The sequence below is a fragment of the Bicyclus anynana genome, chromosome 20, assembly GCF_947172395.1.
Source record: "Bicyclus anynana chromosome 20, ilBicAnyn1.1, whole genome shotgun sequence".
NCBI classification, from domain to species: Eukaryota; Metazoa; Arthropoda; class Insecta; order Lepidoptera; family Nymphalidae; genus Bicyclus; species Bicyclus anynana.
Window position 1 is genome coordinate 2,957,043 of NC_069102.1, and position 16,666 is coordinate 2,973,708.

At 37.7% G+C, this 16,666-nt stretch overlaps 1 protein-coding gene and 1 long non-coding RNA gene across 2 annotated transcripts in view; both read left to right on the forward strand.

Moving 5' to 3' along the window:
• LOC128199236 (uncharacterized) overlaps positions 1-16,666 on the forward strand; it is a 245,669-nt gene that overhangs the window by 14,173 nt on the left and 214,830 nt on the right. The gene's annotated exons all lie outside the window — the stretch shown is intronic.
• The window catches only part of LOC112052781 (putative phosphatidate phosphatase), a 115,982-nt gene that overhangs the window by 487 nt on the left and 98,829 nt on the right, over positions 1-16,666 (forward strand). The gene's annotated exons all lie outside the window — the stretch shown is intronic.

Sequence of the window (16,666 nt, forward strand, 5' to 3'; positions counted from 1 at the left end):
GCGTAAACGGATGCAATTTGTGAATAAAAGTGGAACAGAATGGCCTGGTTTTTGTTATCACTCGTGAAATAGATTTCGCACATGTCACAGAACTACTGAAAATGACGTGCCTAGCCTAACAGTGCCATAATTAATTATCTACTTTGTTTTGTACTATATTTGTACTGTGGTTATCGTTTCCGCCAAACCATTAAGTACAAAGCTGTTTATTGCCTATTTACCTATAAAAGTGTGCAATATAAACTAATAATGTGATGTATGATCGTCGTATGTTTTGATGAATAATGATAAATAGGTAGTTAGATACTAGATCTGTAATAATTTTAGTATCAACAAAACATCGATACACACTTTCCTACAAACTAATAAATAAAATGAAGTGTCTGTCTGTAATTTTAAGATACCTTACTACAGCTCGTTTCATATGGTTTCATAGGTATGGGCGGTTTCGTTTCTCTCTTGAGTTTGCCGCGATTCGCGATAATAGTACTTATTATAAACGTCACAGTACCTATTTATTTATTTGGTCCACCAGTGACTGTTTTACACGATTACAATCTAAAAAAACACAAACACAAGGCTCTGCACAATCAAATAAAGGTATGCTATGCTATCTGAAATACAATCTAAGGAAATACACTATAGGTACCTACTTAATTCTGTGTTTTCTCCAGTGTATTTGACAAGGTAGGTCCAAGTAGATAAGTACGAAAACACGCATTATTGATAAACAATACCTACCTACCGAATTTTTCATTCTATGCAAAACCTCAAACAAGCTTTTTTAAAATTTTCGTCTGTCTATCTGTCCTTCTGTATGTCCGGGCTAATGTTTGTAACGACCGAACAGATTTTAATGTGATTTTCAGTGGAAGATAGAAGAGGTTATTGAGCAACATATAGGCTACTTTTTAACCTGAAAAATCCATGGCTTGGGTCCTGTCGTTTTACCGTTAGCTATTGAGGCTGTTTCTCTATATGCTTATTATACAAGTCATGGCTTCGATATGGTCCGCTGGACACTTGTAGACGCCCTTAGAGAGTCCGCCCATCTTCTGCTTCTGCATTCGGGCTCCTTCGGGAGATGCTTCTGCGCTCGTCCACAGCCTAGCCCACAGCTCCTGGTGACATTGCTGAGGTCCCATTTAGGAGCCTACGTCACTTGCATAATTCAGAAAAAAACTGAGCATTTGGCGTCGTCTTTACGACTTATTTGAGGGGAATGAGATTATTGAACACATTATAAGCATTATTGTGAATATTCTTTATTTTATAATAGGTACAGGTAGAACAGTGGAAATGACCTCTGCCTCCGATTCCTGAGGGTGTAGGTCCGAATCCGGTCCGGGGCATGCGGTGCCAATTTTCTACCTGACAATTTTCTAATTTCACAGTCTTACAATTCGCATTGGGCCAGCGTGGTGGACTATTGGCCTAACCCCTCTCATTGAAAGGAGACTCGTGCTCAGCAGTGAGCCGAATATGGGTTGATAATGATGATAGGTAGACCAACGATTTAAAATCTTTGGGTAGAACAGATGTTCTATTGGTTGAAGCCGATTGCGTAGGTAATGACCAGTAATTCAGCGAACGAATAAAAATGTGATAAACGCAATGCAATCTAGGTAGGTACTGTAGGTACACGAGTTTCCTCATGACAACGTAATATCTCCTTATTTGACGGTCACTGGCCAGTAAGGCCACAACCCACGGATTTTTTATCACATTAAGTCACAGTTTTTGTCAACCGCTCTGGCACAGTTGTTAATGTGATTTATCTCTAATAGTTCCAGGGTTCGAATCTTGCGAAGGATTTTATATTTTCTTGATTGATGCCACGGAACTCGGACGTTTAATGTGGCTACTAACAAACGTGACTACTAAAACAAGACTTCTTCTGCCTTCACAGCTGGGCACGCTTAAGATCTGCTGACGCCACTGAGGTTTCGTTAAGCATACTGCAATGCTTAAAAAGCTTTAAAACAGACTCGAAAATGGTTTTATTTGAGAACCTCGAGAGCACACCGTGTCTTGAATTTTCAGTTATTCTTTAAAATAATGACTGAAAGTGTTAGTCATAAGACTAATAATAAACAAACAACTGAAACAATATAAAGGCGCCGAGTATCTATGTGTGAGTGTGAATGGTATTGTCTTCATTTATGTGCATCTATATGCATGCCAGCATATGCGAATTGGTAAAATTATTGTCGTCACTTTTATATTCAGGAAACAGAGTCTGGACTTTTTATTACGTCTATGGTCGTGGTCTATTCACATCAAAAGCGTTTCTCGAACTCCGTTTCGAAGCGTCTCTCGAGAGTTGCGTACTCGCGATATAAAAGAACGTCCAAGTAATTAATTGACACATGCACTTATCATGGGCTAATCAAATTAAACTCGCACATTTCCGAGTAACAGTTGTCTGTGGGCGCGTGATGAATGGGCGGCACTTGAGTTGTGAATGCGCCCATTATGCGCCACTGGGAACCGATGCGCTCATGTGAGTAAACTTTGTTAGTAGGTTTGGAGGCGAACGCAAATACGCTAATGTAACGAATGCCGGTTTGTTTTTCGATATCCAAAAAATGAGAACGTGAATCGCAGCAGATCGCAGCTGTGTGCATACTATCAGCAGAACCTCACAGTTTTACACGCGTAGTTCCCGTGGGAATACGGGGATAAAATATGCTCTATGTTACTCCCTGATAATGTAGCTTTTTGTTGGTGAAAGAATTTTTCAAATTGGTCCAGTAGTTTTCGACTTTTTTCGTATACAGAAATAATTATCGTTGTACTTTTGTGTAATTAACCGACTTCCAAAAAGGAGGAGGTTCTACGTTCGGCTGTATGTATGTTTTTTTTTTTTTTTTTTTTTTATGTATGTCCAGCGATAATTCTGTCATTTGTAGACCGATTTTGAAAATTCTTTTTTTGTTGTGAAGGGTTTGATTCCAGGGTGGTCCCATTTTTTTCATGTCAGGATCTGATGATGGCATCCTGGAGAAATCGAGGGGAACTTTTGAAAATCGTAGAGACGGCTAGTGCGTTTGTTAGTGTTTCCATAAGGTATTTAAAACCACTACAATTTTATCAAGGTCTGGAGTTGGTCTGATGATGGAGCCGATACACAGACGATGGAAATCGTCCACGATTTACAGCAGGTACCTTTTGTTTGGGCTTAATTTATTTGTATTGATGAGAACTTTCCACCTAGATGGGTTGTGACTGTATTAAGGGTCTGATGATGAAGTAGAAGGACAGTGAAGAGAACTCCTCGACGGTTCACAGTAGCTACCTTGTGTTTGGACTTGATACATTTGTATTGATGAGAACTTTCCACCTAGATGGGTTGTGACTGTATTAGAGGTCTGGTAATGAAGTTGAAGGAGAGTTAAGGGAACTCCTCGACGGTTTACAGTAGCTACCTTGTGTTTGAACTTGATAAATTTTATATTGATGAGAACTTTCCACCCATATGGATTGTGACTGCATAGGGGGTCTGGTGATGAAGACGGAGGTCAGTCAGTGCACACTCAGTAGGTGTGCTAACACTAAAAATTAAAAAATAAAAATTTTAATAAAAAAAATTCAACCGACTTCCAACTCAAAAATTAACCTAAACTAAAAAGCAAAAAATAACATCTTACCTATGTGCTACCTTCTGATCAGTTTGAAGGCGGTGCCAATCCAGTGTCATGTTTTAATTAAAGCTGTTTCTGAAAGAACCACAGAAATTGTGTAATTTAAACGGCTTGAATTAAAACATCACTGGCTTGGCACCGCCTTCAAACTGATCAGAAGGTAGCACATAGGTAAGATGTTATTTTTTGCTTTTTAGTTTAGGTTAATTTTTGAGTTGGAAGTCGGTTGAATTTTTTTTATTAAAATTTTTTTTTTGAAGTTTTGACTCGCTGGCTCGCAAGACATCTGGCGGCAAAGCCTCAAGAGTACAATATTTTGAGACCGGACATAATCTGCCTCGATGGTCTAGTATGTGGCTTTTCTTTCTTCAAAGAAATGTTCATTAAAAAGCCCGGAGTTGGGTAGTTAGTTGTGAGTTGTATTACACCTTCGTACCTCGGAGAGCACCTTAGGCCGTCGGTTCCGATAATCATCATTAACAATTAAAATTAAATGCTTGCTAATAATAATGACGATTCATAAAGATTGCATGAATATGGGGTAAGACAATAGTAACGTCCGTGGATGGTATATTAGATCTCTCTAGTAGTACTACACGAAATTAATTTTGTCTATATATTAAATTTGATATGAGTCAATTACGCTATTGATCGCGAAATGATACCGCAGTTTCGGCGCTAGGTCAAATCGGTTAGGTGCAATGAACGCAGGATGTGAACGGTGGGCGTACGGAGCCGCCAAACAAAGTGGCAGGTAATTGCCCGCCTGTCAAAACATCCGACGCGATGCCTGTCAGATTAGTCGTATCCGTTAAGGAGCAGTATATCGAGCAGGATGCCTGCGCCGCGAGAATTAAAAAGGTAACTGTCAGGTGTGATATGACAGCTCGTTTGCCGCCAATTTTATCATAAATGGCGGTTGGATACCGTTTTCTTTTTTTTTAATTGGCTCGAGGGCTTTGTGTTCCAGTCCTTTTGAACCTTTATAAAATTCTGCTTAGGTTATAAGTGGGTACATACACGTGGGTACAAAAATAACGTGGAATGTATTTTTTTTTATTCTCTACAAGTTACCCCTTGACTACAATCCCACCTGATGGTAAATGATGTTGCAATCTAAGAAGGAAGCGGGCTAACTTGTTAAGAGTAGAATGAATTCCACACTCCTTTCGGTTTCTACACGACATCGTACCGGAACGCTTAATCGCTTGGCGGTATGTCTTTGTCGGTAGGGTGGTAACTAGCCACGGCTGAAGCCTCCCGCCAGCCAGACCTGGACCAATTAAGAAAACCTCAATCGGCCCAGCCGGGGATCGAACCCAGGACCGCTGTCTTGTAAATCCACCGCGCATACCACTGCGCCGCGGAGGCCGTCAATATCGTATCATAGCAATTATTATAATGTCTGTCTGAACGTAAAAATCTTAATCTACTAAACTTATGAGATCTCTTTCAGGCAAGATTAGAAAAATATAAGAGTGTTATTATGTATTTCGTAATATTCCGTAATATAATTTCGGAGGCCCACGACTAAGTGCTCTCCGAAGTAAGTGAATGTAAACCATGTAACACCACTGTCTTCCAAACTACGCTTTTTGTTTCTTTTTAACCGACTTCCAAAAAGGAGGAGGTTCTACGTTCGGCTGTATGTATGTTTTTTTTTTTTTTTTTTTTTTTTTTTTTTTTATGTATGTCCAGCGATAATTCTGTCATTTGTAGACCGATTTTGAAAATTCTTTTTTTGTTGTGAAGGGTTTGATTCCAGGGTGGTCCCATTTTTTTCATGTCAGGATCTGATGATGGCATCCTGGAGAAATCGAGGGGAACTTTTGAAAATCGTAGAGACGGCTAGTGCGTTTGTTAGTGTTTCCATAAGGTATTTAAAACCACTACAATTTTATCAAGGTCTGGAGTTGGTCTGATGATGGAGCCGATACACAGACGATGGAAATCGTCCACGATTTACAGCAGGTACCTTTTGTTTGGGCTTAATTTATTTGTATTGATGAGAACTTTCCACCTAGATGGGTTGTGACTGTATTAAGGGTCTGATGATGAAGTAGAAGGACAGTGAAGAGAACTCCTCGACGGTTCACAGTAGCTACCTTGTGTTTGGACTTGATACATTTGTATTGATGAGAACTTTCCACCTAGATGGGTTGTGACTGTATTAGAGGTCTGGTAATGAAGTTGAAGGAGAGTTAAGGGAACTCCTCGACGGTTTACAGTAGCTACCTTGTGTTTGAACTTGATAAATTTTATATTGATGAGAACTTTCCACCCATATGGATTGTGACTGCATAGGGGGTCTGGTGATGAAGACGGAGGTCAGTCAGTGCACACTCAGTAGGTGTGCTAACACTAAAAATTAAAAAATAAAAATTTTAATAAAAAAAATTCAACCGACTTCCAACTCAAAAATTAACCTAAACTAAAAAGCAAAAAATAACATCTTACCTATGTGCTACCTTCTGATCAGTTTGAAGGCGGTGCCAATCCAGTGTCATGTTTTAATTAAAGCTGTTTCTGAAAGAACCACAGAAATTGTGTAATTTAAACGGCTTGAATTAAAACATCACTGGCTTGGCACCGCCTTCAAACTGATCAGAAGGTAGCACATAGGTAAGATGTTATTTTTTGCTTTTTAGTTTAGGTTAATTTTTGAGTTGGAAGTCGGTTGAATTTTTTTTATTAAAATTTTTTCTGCTGTGTATTTTATTAATTTATTTGGAGGAAGACAAATCCTATATTTCAGCCTAACTTGGACTCGAACCCCGGACTTGATGATCTGTTACCTACAGGCTAAACCATTTGACCCTAGAGGAATTCAGTTGAATAGTAAATCTTATTAATAAAGTAACAATGGCCTCGTTTCCCGCCATCTCCTTGATAAATATGTCAAGGAGTTCATTAAAAAAAAATAAACAGAACCTACATTCTTTAACATTTCAAGTTGTTTAAAAAAACTGGGAAATAATTACTCTGTTTGAGTTTTATTTTCGACATTAAAAAAGACCCGAATATTATGACAGGTCGCTTGACGCCATTTCAAACGTCAAGGATTTTTTAATGAGATAAAATTAATATCACGCGTACGAGTATAGTTTCTTTTTTATTGGACGCATCGATCCATAGAATATGGTATCTGCAGAGCTGCCGCGGGACTTATTCTATAATCTATGACTTGCCACTATCTATGACTTGAATAAATCATGTCTTCATCTTTATTTTATTTATTTGTAACAGAAAACAGCATAAAGCAGCTAACAGCAAAACTGGTTCACATACAACCCACATTTTTATCCACAAGTAATTTGACAAAATATAGATTAAGAAAAATTATTTTCAAAGTGTTTAACTGTTTATCAAGGGTACTTAATTTATATAGGTAAAGAAATGAAAATAACACGCTGGTTAGTAATTTCGATCGGTTAAATAGATCAATAGCTATTTAGTTATATTCGTGTATATCCACTAAAGTTAGTCAAAGTTAGCGAATAGACAGCTGATAGTAATCATTACAAGAGTAGTAAGATTATCACCCTACGCCCAACGCAATGAAATATATAGGCCACAGAATACCATGGTGGGTCAAAGCTTCATACCCCTCAGTTTCTATCAAGGAGGGTGACTATAGTAAGCCATTAATGTCTATGTAACTAAAATTACTTATAATTGCAATAACTGGATAATTATTTATTGAGGTTACCGATTGTACAAGGTTTATGCAACGACACTTAACGCTTGAGTATCGAACTTAACTTCTTAAGTGGAATGTGTATTGTGTGCATGCATGTTATCTTTATGTACCAAACATGTTGCTTACAACGATTAGCGTCGGGCCGTCTCTTTAGTCGCCTCGCGAGTGACAAAGATTATTAACAAAACAGACAATCCTAGTTTTAGCATCGTAGTTTTTACCATCCAATCAAGATAAAATGAAAAAATCATGATAAAAGGTGTTCCACTACACGTTTCTTTTCTTTGCTATTATCTACCTACTACTCGTAATAACACATATCTGTTTCTTTGAAAACAGTTAGTTATCACTGAAACAAGGCAGACCAGTTGCATTTTTCTTTGAACTTTTTTTTTGCATTTGACAGTTCAACTTATTATCTACCAGCAACTTATTTTAAAATAATAATGATAAATAATTATTATTTGCTGTCTCAATGATTGAAATACAAAGGAAAGTTTCCAAATCTCAGTAGAAGATCTACTTAAGTGCTTGCTCAAGCTAATAAACAGGTTTTTTAGCTTTATTATTCTACAGTTAAATTAACCCTAACGGAAGGGAAGATTTAAATGACAGGCAAAAGATTCAAACAACAGCAAGAATTGAGATCCTCCCAAATATTTTAGAAAGTGGTTAATTATGTACCTAGCTATTAAGTATGTAAAATAACTAAAATTTTCAAGGCATATACTTGTGAAAACGTGAATTGTACAAAACCATTGACGATCAGTTGCTACCAAATGTCCCGTCTTTGCGATTTATCTTTGCCAAAAGCCGGCGATAAGGTTCCCACGTGCATTTTGGCGTTCAATATTCTTGCTGCTATCGCGCGCTATATCTGTAGCACTAAGTGCAACCTCTCCTTTTAATTAACGGCCTAAAATAGAACGTGTAACGATGTATAAATGTATGTCGCTACTGCACTGTAGTTGTCCTTTTGTACGAGATTGTATAGACTAAGTATTGATCTTTTATTTTCGGAAGACGATAAAGCTTAACCCCTTTCATTCTTATTGAAACTCGTGCTCAATAGTGAGCCAAATATGGATTGTTACTGATGAAGGTGAGGGTCACGATGATACAGGGGGATAGTGTGTCTATTAAAATAAAATTAAATAAATAATATAGATTAAGATTAAGTATTTCGATATTCAAAACGATAGTCAGTGTATTATTTTTAATGAATGTTACTTAAAATATGAAGGAATTTCATGCAAATTTTCATCCATTCTTAATAATTTATCTCTAACTTCCCATCTATCTTTGTATCATCAAAAAAGGTTCACCGTTTTAAGTGCTCAAAAGTACAGACAGACCGACTTACTTACTTTCGAATTTACAAAATTAGTATGGATATAATAGTTCTCAATAGTATTAAGACAAGGATATCTGCCGGTATTTTCCCTATAATCAGACGAAACGACAGTCGAAAACAATCAAGGTGTCCTTAAAATTATTATTCTTAAGGCCAGGGTCACTATAACAGGGCCGACTCGATGCACTGGCCCGTTGTTAATTCAACGGTGGTTTTATGAATACAATTATGTTCCAGTCTCGTAGGACCAATTGAATTGAATGGATAATAATAATTGAATTGAATTATTTTATAATTTACTCGACGTAACACTGAACGTCTCTGCTGGTAATTGTGTTAATCAGCTTACGACTTTGATCATAATTTTTTTTTAATAAAGCATAGAGAATAGAGGAAATAAAGACTGATTTTTTATGAAGATTAATATATTAGGCATAAGTAAGTTTAAAATACCTCCATGGTAAAGGTGTCAGACTCAATAAGAAAGAAAGAAAATAAATTTATACATATCTAAAAGTTACAGACAGTCAGTACCCTATACTTATGACAGCATGTCTGTCTGTAATCCTTATAAAGAAAGCTCAGCATATAATGCTGAACCCTTTTTTTTAAATGCCGTGGATTACATACAATACGAAAATTCCTGGTTCGGTACTCACTCCAAACACAGTCTTTTTGATTTTAATTAGATTTTTGAATTATGACAAAAAATATAACATGTACATAACAAAAAAAAAATCGTCAAAAACCTGAGATAATACCTACTTATACTTATTTTTTTGGTAAAGGATAAAAATAGAAAGGGTTAACGAGTTTTGCGCGTAGGTATCAATTGCAACTAAATATGATACATGCAAGGAAACGCGTGCCCTAGCGCTTTCCGGTCTTGTTAAGTCTACATTTCACGGGATATATTATACTCAATTGATACCGGAGACCTAAACGGCTCTATCCTGTATGTGTGGGCGAATTTATTAGCTACTACTTGTATCTAGAACGGGCACCAATTAAGTAAGGTGGCGGGAAGTGACATATCTGTTTAGTGATGCTGACTATTCTGTGACCAATTCATGTTGGCATCATACTGTTTGTCATTTGTCTACCTACACTCGAATTTTTGCTTCATTTTTCATTTGATTAGGTTTATATTTTTCTGATCGTCTATTTGCTGTAAGCATCCTTAATGTGAACGCAACAACGTCATTATGGTGTTTTGCGTGAGCGCAGAAGCTTTCATCTACTAGATAGATACAAGAGGAATATTTATACTAATACTCGTAGTTTAACGTTGTTCTTCACGCGGACGAGGTCGCAGGCAACATCTAGTGATCTACTCTAAACTAATATTATAAAGAGGTAAGATATGATTTTTTTGTTTGTTAATATTTAACTCAAAAACTACTCGACCGATTTTGGAAATTCTTTCACCGTTAGAAAACAACATCTTCCATGAGTAACATGGTCTGTATTAGTTCACTATTCCTCCGGAAACTACGTGTGTCAAACCGCTTGGCGTCTGCAAGTACAATATCATATCATATTAATATAATAAAAATAGCAGTTTCCTTCCTATATAATAAAAATTCCATTTCCCATACCAACGGGGATAAAATATAGCCTATAGCACTCGTGGAAAGTGTAGCTTGCCGACAGTGAAAGAATTTTTCAAATCGGTTCAGTAGTTTCGGAACCTATTCAATGCAAACAAATAAACAAACAATCAAATCTCTTTATAATAGTAGTATAGATAAGAGTTAAGAGAGTTAGTACAAGTTATGCTTGGATCAGTATTCAGAAATCGATTAATTTCACGTTCGACAAATGGACCACCTACGAGACTCCATCTGTATGTTGATTAAAGTGACGGGCCCACAAATAACCAACTATCTTGGTTTCTTTCATTTATTATTACGCAATCAGACAAATTGGAAATGCCAATGCCAACATAAAAAGTGTTTGATTACAGAGTGATCGAGAGCCCATCTAACATATTTAGGGTCATGGCACACATATCAAGTATCAACTCAGAAAGGGGTCGTCCTCGTCGCCGTATCAACTTCAGCCATAGCCTTTGTATGAAAGTACTAACCAGAAACCGCCGCTCCCGCTAAGATCGGGACGTCCCGATGCCGCTTTTTTCTATCAAAATTTTCAGCATCCGACTTCAAGTCAAGCTCACGAACTACGGCGATACGGTGACGATAACTTACAGAGTTGTTGTGTTTGCTATGACCGTTATGGCGACTAACTTGTTTATGCTTTATGATGTGAAAGTTTGTTTTTGAAAATCTTTAAATAATAAAAAGTTTTAAAAATAGTACTTTTGTGTGGGGGTGTACCGACCTGTTTATTTCTTTGGCTGCTGTGTTCCGATCAGCTTATGGTCTGACATACATGCAAATGAGGCTTAATCGATCTCAGATTTCAGGGCACTGGGTAGCAGATGTGTTACTTTGCATAACCTGTGAAGTGATTGTTATAGGCGATGGTTTTCCGATTTAGAACCAACTTCATAATATAAGGAAAATGCTCTATTTTCCGTAGATATTTAATACACCATTATAGAAAACAATTATCTATTATTTCATCATATTGAGTAGTGATTACTTAGGAATTTTGTAATAAATATTGCCTAATGCTTACCCTGCTTTGGAACGATATGCGCGCCACTGGTTCTATTCGTAACTGACGTGTACAAGAAGATGCATAAACGATGCCTACTTTGAAACGATATTAAAACAGCAAAGGTTTGAGATTTTCATATTTAGTTTAATTTTCTTGCTCAATACTTACCCTAGTTTAAAGTCCTAAGCATACCACTGCTACTCGGCCCTAGGGCAACCGTAACAAGCCATATTCTACCTCTCACCATCGCATGGTACTTATTACTTAGCCGCTAACCATGCATTGTTCGCGCTGCTAACTTCCCTACATATTACCTGTAATACTATCGGGTTAGATTATAGAGGAAATTGCTAAATTAGTACCTGCGATACTTTACAGTGGTTGGTAATCGTACAGGAGTTGTTCAAAAACCTTGGTAGACTGTAGTTGTAAGCATCTAGTTAACTACACCGTATTACCTCATAGATCTTGGTTAGCTGATTCGGTTACGTATAGGTAATGATGTCCAGGGTTCGAGTCCCATAGTTGGTGAATTGTTCAAAACTCTTGGTAGGCTATATTTGTAAGCATTTAGTTTTACATGGACTAAGAGCTTGCGATAGCCAGATATACCTCATTTTAGGGAATATATACGTTTTTAAACGTATGTTCCTACTTCCTACATACGTTTAAAAACGTATATATTCCCTAAAATCCCCATAGATCATATATAATCCCATAGACAAGTACAGTAGCCAATTATGGAGTTTAGAGCATGGTGGCTTTGGGAGGTAGCTGGTTTCACAGGTTCAAGATCCTCAATTATTTACTTTTTTTAAAACACTAAAATAAATTAATATTTGCCAAAATATGTTTTAAATATAACCAATATTCCTTTTAGGTGTGAGTTCGAATCCGGTCTGGGGCATGCACCTCCAACTTTTCAGTTGTGTGCATTTTAAGAAAATAAATATCACGTGTTTTAAACGGTGAAGGAAAAAAATCGTGAGGAAACCTGCATACCAGAGAATTTTCTTAATTCTCTGCGTGTTTGAAGTCTGCCAATCCGTATTGAACCAGCGTGGTGGACTATTGACCTAACCCCTCGCATTCTGAGAGAAGACTCGCGCTCAGCAGTGAGCCGAATATGGGTTGATAATGATGAGCTAGTTTCCTATTAGATATACCTTCAGTTTGTTCGATCCGTATGTAGCGACGTTTTATCAAACCGAAATCGCAGTTCATAGACATATCCTTACAAATTAAATGTTAATACCCATTCATATGAGATTTATGAGGTCTTAAATATCCCACACCTACACGATATGGATCTTATCTTGATCTATGACTTAATACATTCGATTATGAACCATATATTTAAGGCTCAAGATGCAATTTCATATACCATTATAAACTGGCATTTCACTGAGGGGTCCGACTGTCTTGTAAATAATGGTTGCAAATCACTATCTGCTAATTTATTGAAGAACATTTGTATGATACGCGAGAATAAGAGGCGGTATTTTATTGATTAAAAATGGGTTGTAAGAAATTCTTGCATTTTGCAGTTCTTCGTGAAACCAATTTTTTTTTATTTACTTTCATTGCATTGATTTTGAATGAACAATTATCGCCGATCAAGATAAAATTAAATAAACCAAGTTTTTGCAATAAAGTTTTTGTTCGTTATACTTATATTATAGTAGAAAACAAAGTTCATACGATTCTCCCTCCTTATTTTCACACTTACCTACTTCGTTCTTTTCATACACCGAGGGGAAATGCATTAAAGTTGAAATTTTTTAAAAAAATTTCATTTTAGTGAATCCACCACATAATACGAATTACTGGATTAATACATAACATCTATATAGATTCAGTAAATAATGTAAAATATTTTTACTAGCGGATGCCCGCAGCTCTGTTTATATGAAATTCCGTCTTTTACAGATCTCGCAGGAACTATTGATGTTTCCAAGTCTATGTTCTGTAATTTATCTCTAAACCAAAAGTCATCACAATCGGTTCAGCGGCTTAGCCGAGAAAGGTGACAGACAGAACTTTAATTTCTTATCCATACTAATATTATAAAGCTGAAGAGTTTGTTTCTTTGATTGAACGCGCTAATCTCAGGAACTACTGGTCTGATTTGAAAAATTCTTTGAGTGTTAGATAGCCCATTTACCGAGGAAGGCTATTGGCTAAAATTTGTCCCCGTATTACTACGGGAACGGTAACCACGCGGGTGAAACCGCGCGACGTCGGCTAGTTATTTATAATAATAATCTGGATATTTAGTTCAACATAGCAATCTACCACCCCAACAATGATTGTTCTATATTAACCTCACAAGTATGACTCACGAAGTAATTATGGTCTTCTAAATTAATATCCTCTGCGACAAGTAACCCAAATATGAATCCAGAAATAGCTTCATTTTGTTTGACCAAAGCTTCTATAAAATGAACTAGTAAACTTGCCGGTGTAATTACAGCCACATGGCTCTGCGAGGCACGGGGGAGTAATGCTGTTAACTACTAATTTTTACTGAAAATTTTTTGACGAAAAGAAACACAGTACCTACTATAGCTTGTCAAGTTCGTTGCTGACACTCCTATGATATGCGGGCGACGGGGGGAAAGGACTGCGGGCAAGAGCCCCCTCGCCCCTCCCGGCCCGCGCGGACCATCGGGAGTGTTACGAACGAACTTTCCAAGCTATATAAAACATTACAGTAGTGGAAGTAAAAAAGCCCAGGGATCGAATCAAGGTCCTTGTTTCCGAAGTCACATAGGCTAACCACTGGACCAACGAGACAGTTATTAGCCATCATCATCATCATCATCATCGTCGTTATACCAGCCGATGGACGTCCACTGCGTCCAAAGGCCTTTTGTAGGGACTTCCAAACATAATACTGAGCCGCCTGCATCCAGCGAATCCCTGCGATTCGCTTGACTGACGACAGTCAGTCCACTCCCTGGTGGGAGGTCGACCAACACTGCGCTATCTGCAGAGGGATCGCCTTTCTAGTACCTCGGGATCCCAACGTCCATCGGCTCTTCGAGCTATCAGCTATGTGCTCCGCCCATTGCCACTGCAGCTTTGCGACTCGTTGAGCTATGTCGATTATTATCGATTATGTTATTGGCGATGTTTCTTTAGAAATATCGGCTAGTCACCTGATATTAGGGTATCTGATAGTTGTAAATTAAAATGCCTCTCTCCGAATAACATTATATTGTACCTATTTACGTCGTTACTCTCTCCTATGGATGGTCCATTTGGGAATTTCCAAATGTCACCGCTAGAAAGGTCAATGTCAACATTTATAGTGTCGCCATGTCCCCTGTGGGCGACTATCACCATTGCTATTTATATTTTGGTCTATGGAGACTTGTTCGCATGTAGACATACCACTCCTTTATACTCATATATTATATAGTTATTACCTAATTTTTTAATTAAATTAACTTAATATATTTCGATTATTTTCATAGGTACATACATGGGTAGGCAGAGATAACGTTCTTCCACTTTCGATCTTTGCATATTTCCCTTGCTTTTTCCATTTAACAATCCTTCATTACAAGTACGGTTTTGGGTAAGTCTTGGTACTAGGGTAAGGTATTCTTGACCTGGCTTTTATTTAAAATGTCCTGGATTTGGTTCAGGAGAGTTCGCAAGATTTTTTTCGGAGATAAACGAAACATTTTTCGCTGATTTTATTTGATGGTTTTTCATTGTTCCCCTTTGTGTTTTGCAAATTTCCAGTCCCATCTAATAATGTTATCATACCGACAAATACGTACCGCCAAGCAATTTAGCGTTCCGGTACGATGTGTAGAAACCGAAAGGGATGTTGATTTAATAATACTCCTAACAAGTTAGCCCGCATCCATCTTACATTGCATCATCACTTACCATCGGATGAGATTGTAGGCCAGCTCTAACTTGTAGAGAATTGAAAAAAAAAATTGCTTTGGTCATACAGGTCAGTCTTTACAGTATTAATTGACTGCTTTACGATCGGTTGTGGTTGTGGCTGCAACTCAATCGTACCTTTTGCGACCACAGCCAACGATTAATCGTGATCGTGGCTGTCTAGTGAAGTGAAGTGTCTTAAAATCACTCTGTATAAACAGCGCCTAAGATGTATTATAATAATTCATACAAGTTTCCACTGCGGAGGCGGCGAGGCGTGTCGGCATCTCCCCTATAATTAATTTCAATAGCGCTGCAGATATCGTCCATTTGTATGGTGGTGTACGTATTGCCTTATTGCGTTACATTTCGTGACAATGGGCCCGGCGGTACACGAAAGATTTATGGGATTTCGATACCATTGTCTTATCGTATTTGTATTTCGTACGCCTTGCCTGTCAGTGCTGAATAAATTACAACCCTATAAAATTATTTTGATTATAAATGAGTGTGGTCGCTGCATACGGAACAGCGTAAACGAGGTCCTATTCGGCGTCCATTTTTAACCCACGACGCAAAAAGAGGGGTGTTATAAGTTTCACTGTCTGTCTGTGACACCATAGCTCGCGAACGGATGAAGCGATTTCAATTTAGATTTTTTTTTGTATAAAAGGTGACTTATGTGCGAGTGTTTTTGAATATGTTTGATGAAAACAATTCGGTTCAACAAAAATCTGGGGGTGAAAGTGGGAAATAACCGGATGTCTGCAAATATACTCGTGTGGGGTCTCAAATGAAAGCGCACTGAAAGAGAATATTGATGACTTGATCGAGAATGTAATGAATAATTGATCTTCGGGGGGTTTTCAAAATTTTCAATTTTTTCAAAAAAATCAACGCATTTCACCATTTTATTCTCCAGTAAGCCAGTAGGTATCCCGAGACAATATTAAATGTCGAAAAACAGCAGCGAATCTATATCTATACTAATATATAAAGCTGAAGAGCTGTATTTTTTTTGTTTGATTGAACGCGCTAATCTCAGGAACTACTGGTCCGATTTGAAAAATTCTTTCAGTGTCAGATAGCCCATTTATCGAGAAAGGCTATAGGCTACATATTATCCCTGTTTACCTACGGGAACGGGAACCACGCGGTTAAAACCGCGCGGCGTCAGCTAGTGGATAATATATTTCGCTGCGACGGGACGAAAGATATTAGATACTAGCAGACGCCGCGCGGTTTCACCCGCGTGGTTCCTATGCCCGATACGACACACGCATATACTAAAAGCTGAGCTTAAGAGCGCGCAGCGCGTCGGTACGCTATGAATAAAATTCGAAGCGCAAACGAGACGCCGAATTATGACTTTCACGTGAGTGAAAAGCACGGAGCGATTGACGCGCGACGCAAATTTTATGACGTGAGTGCCAAAACCAT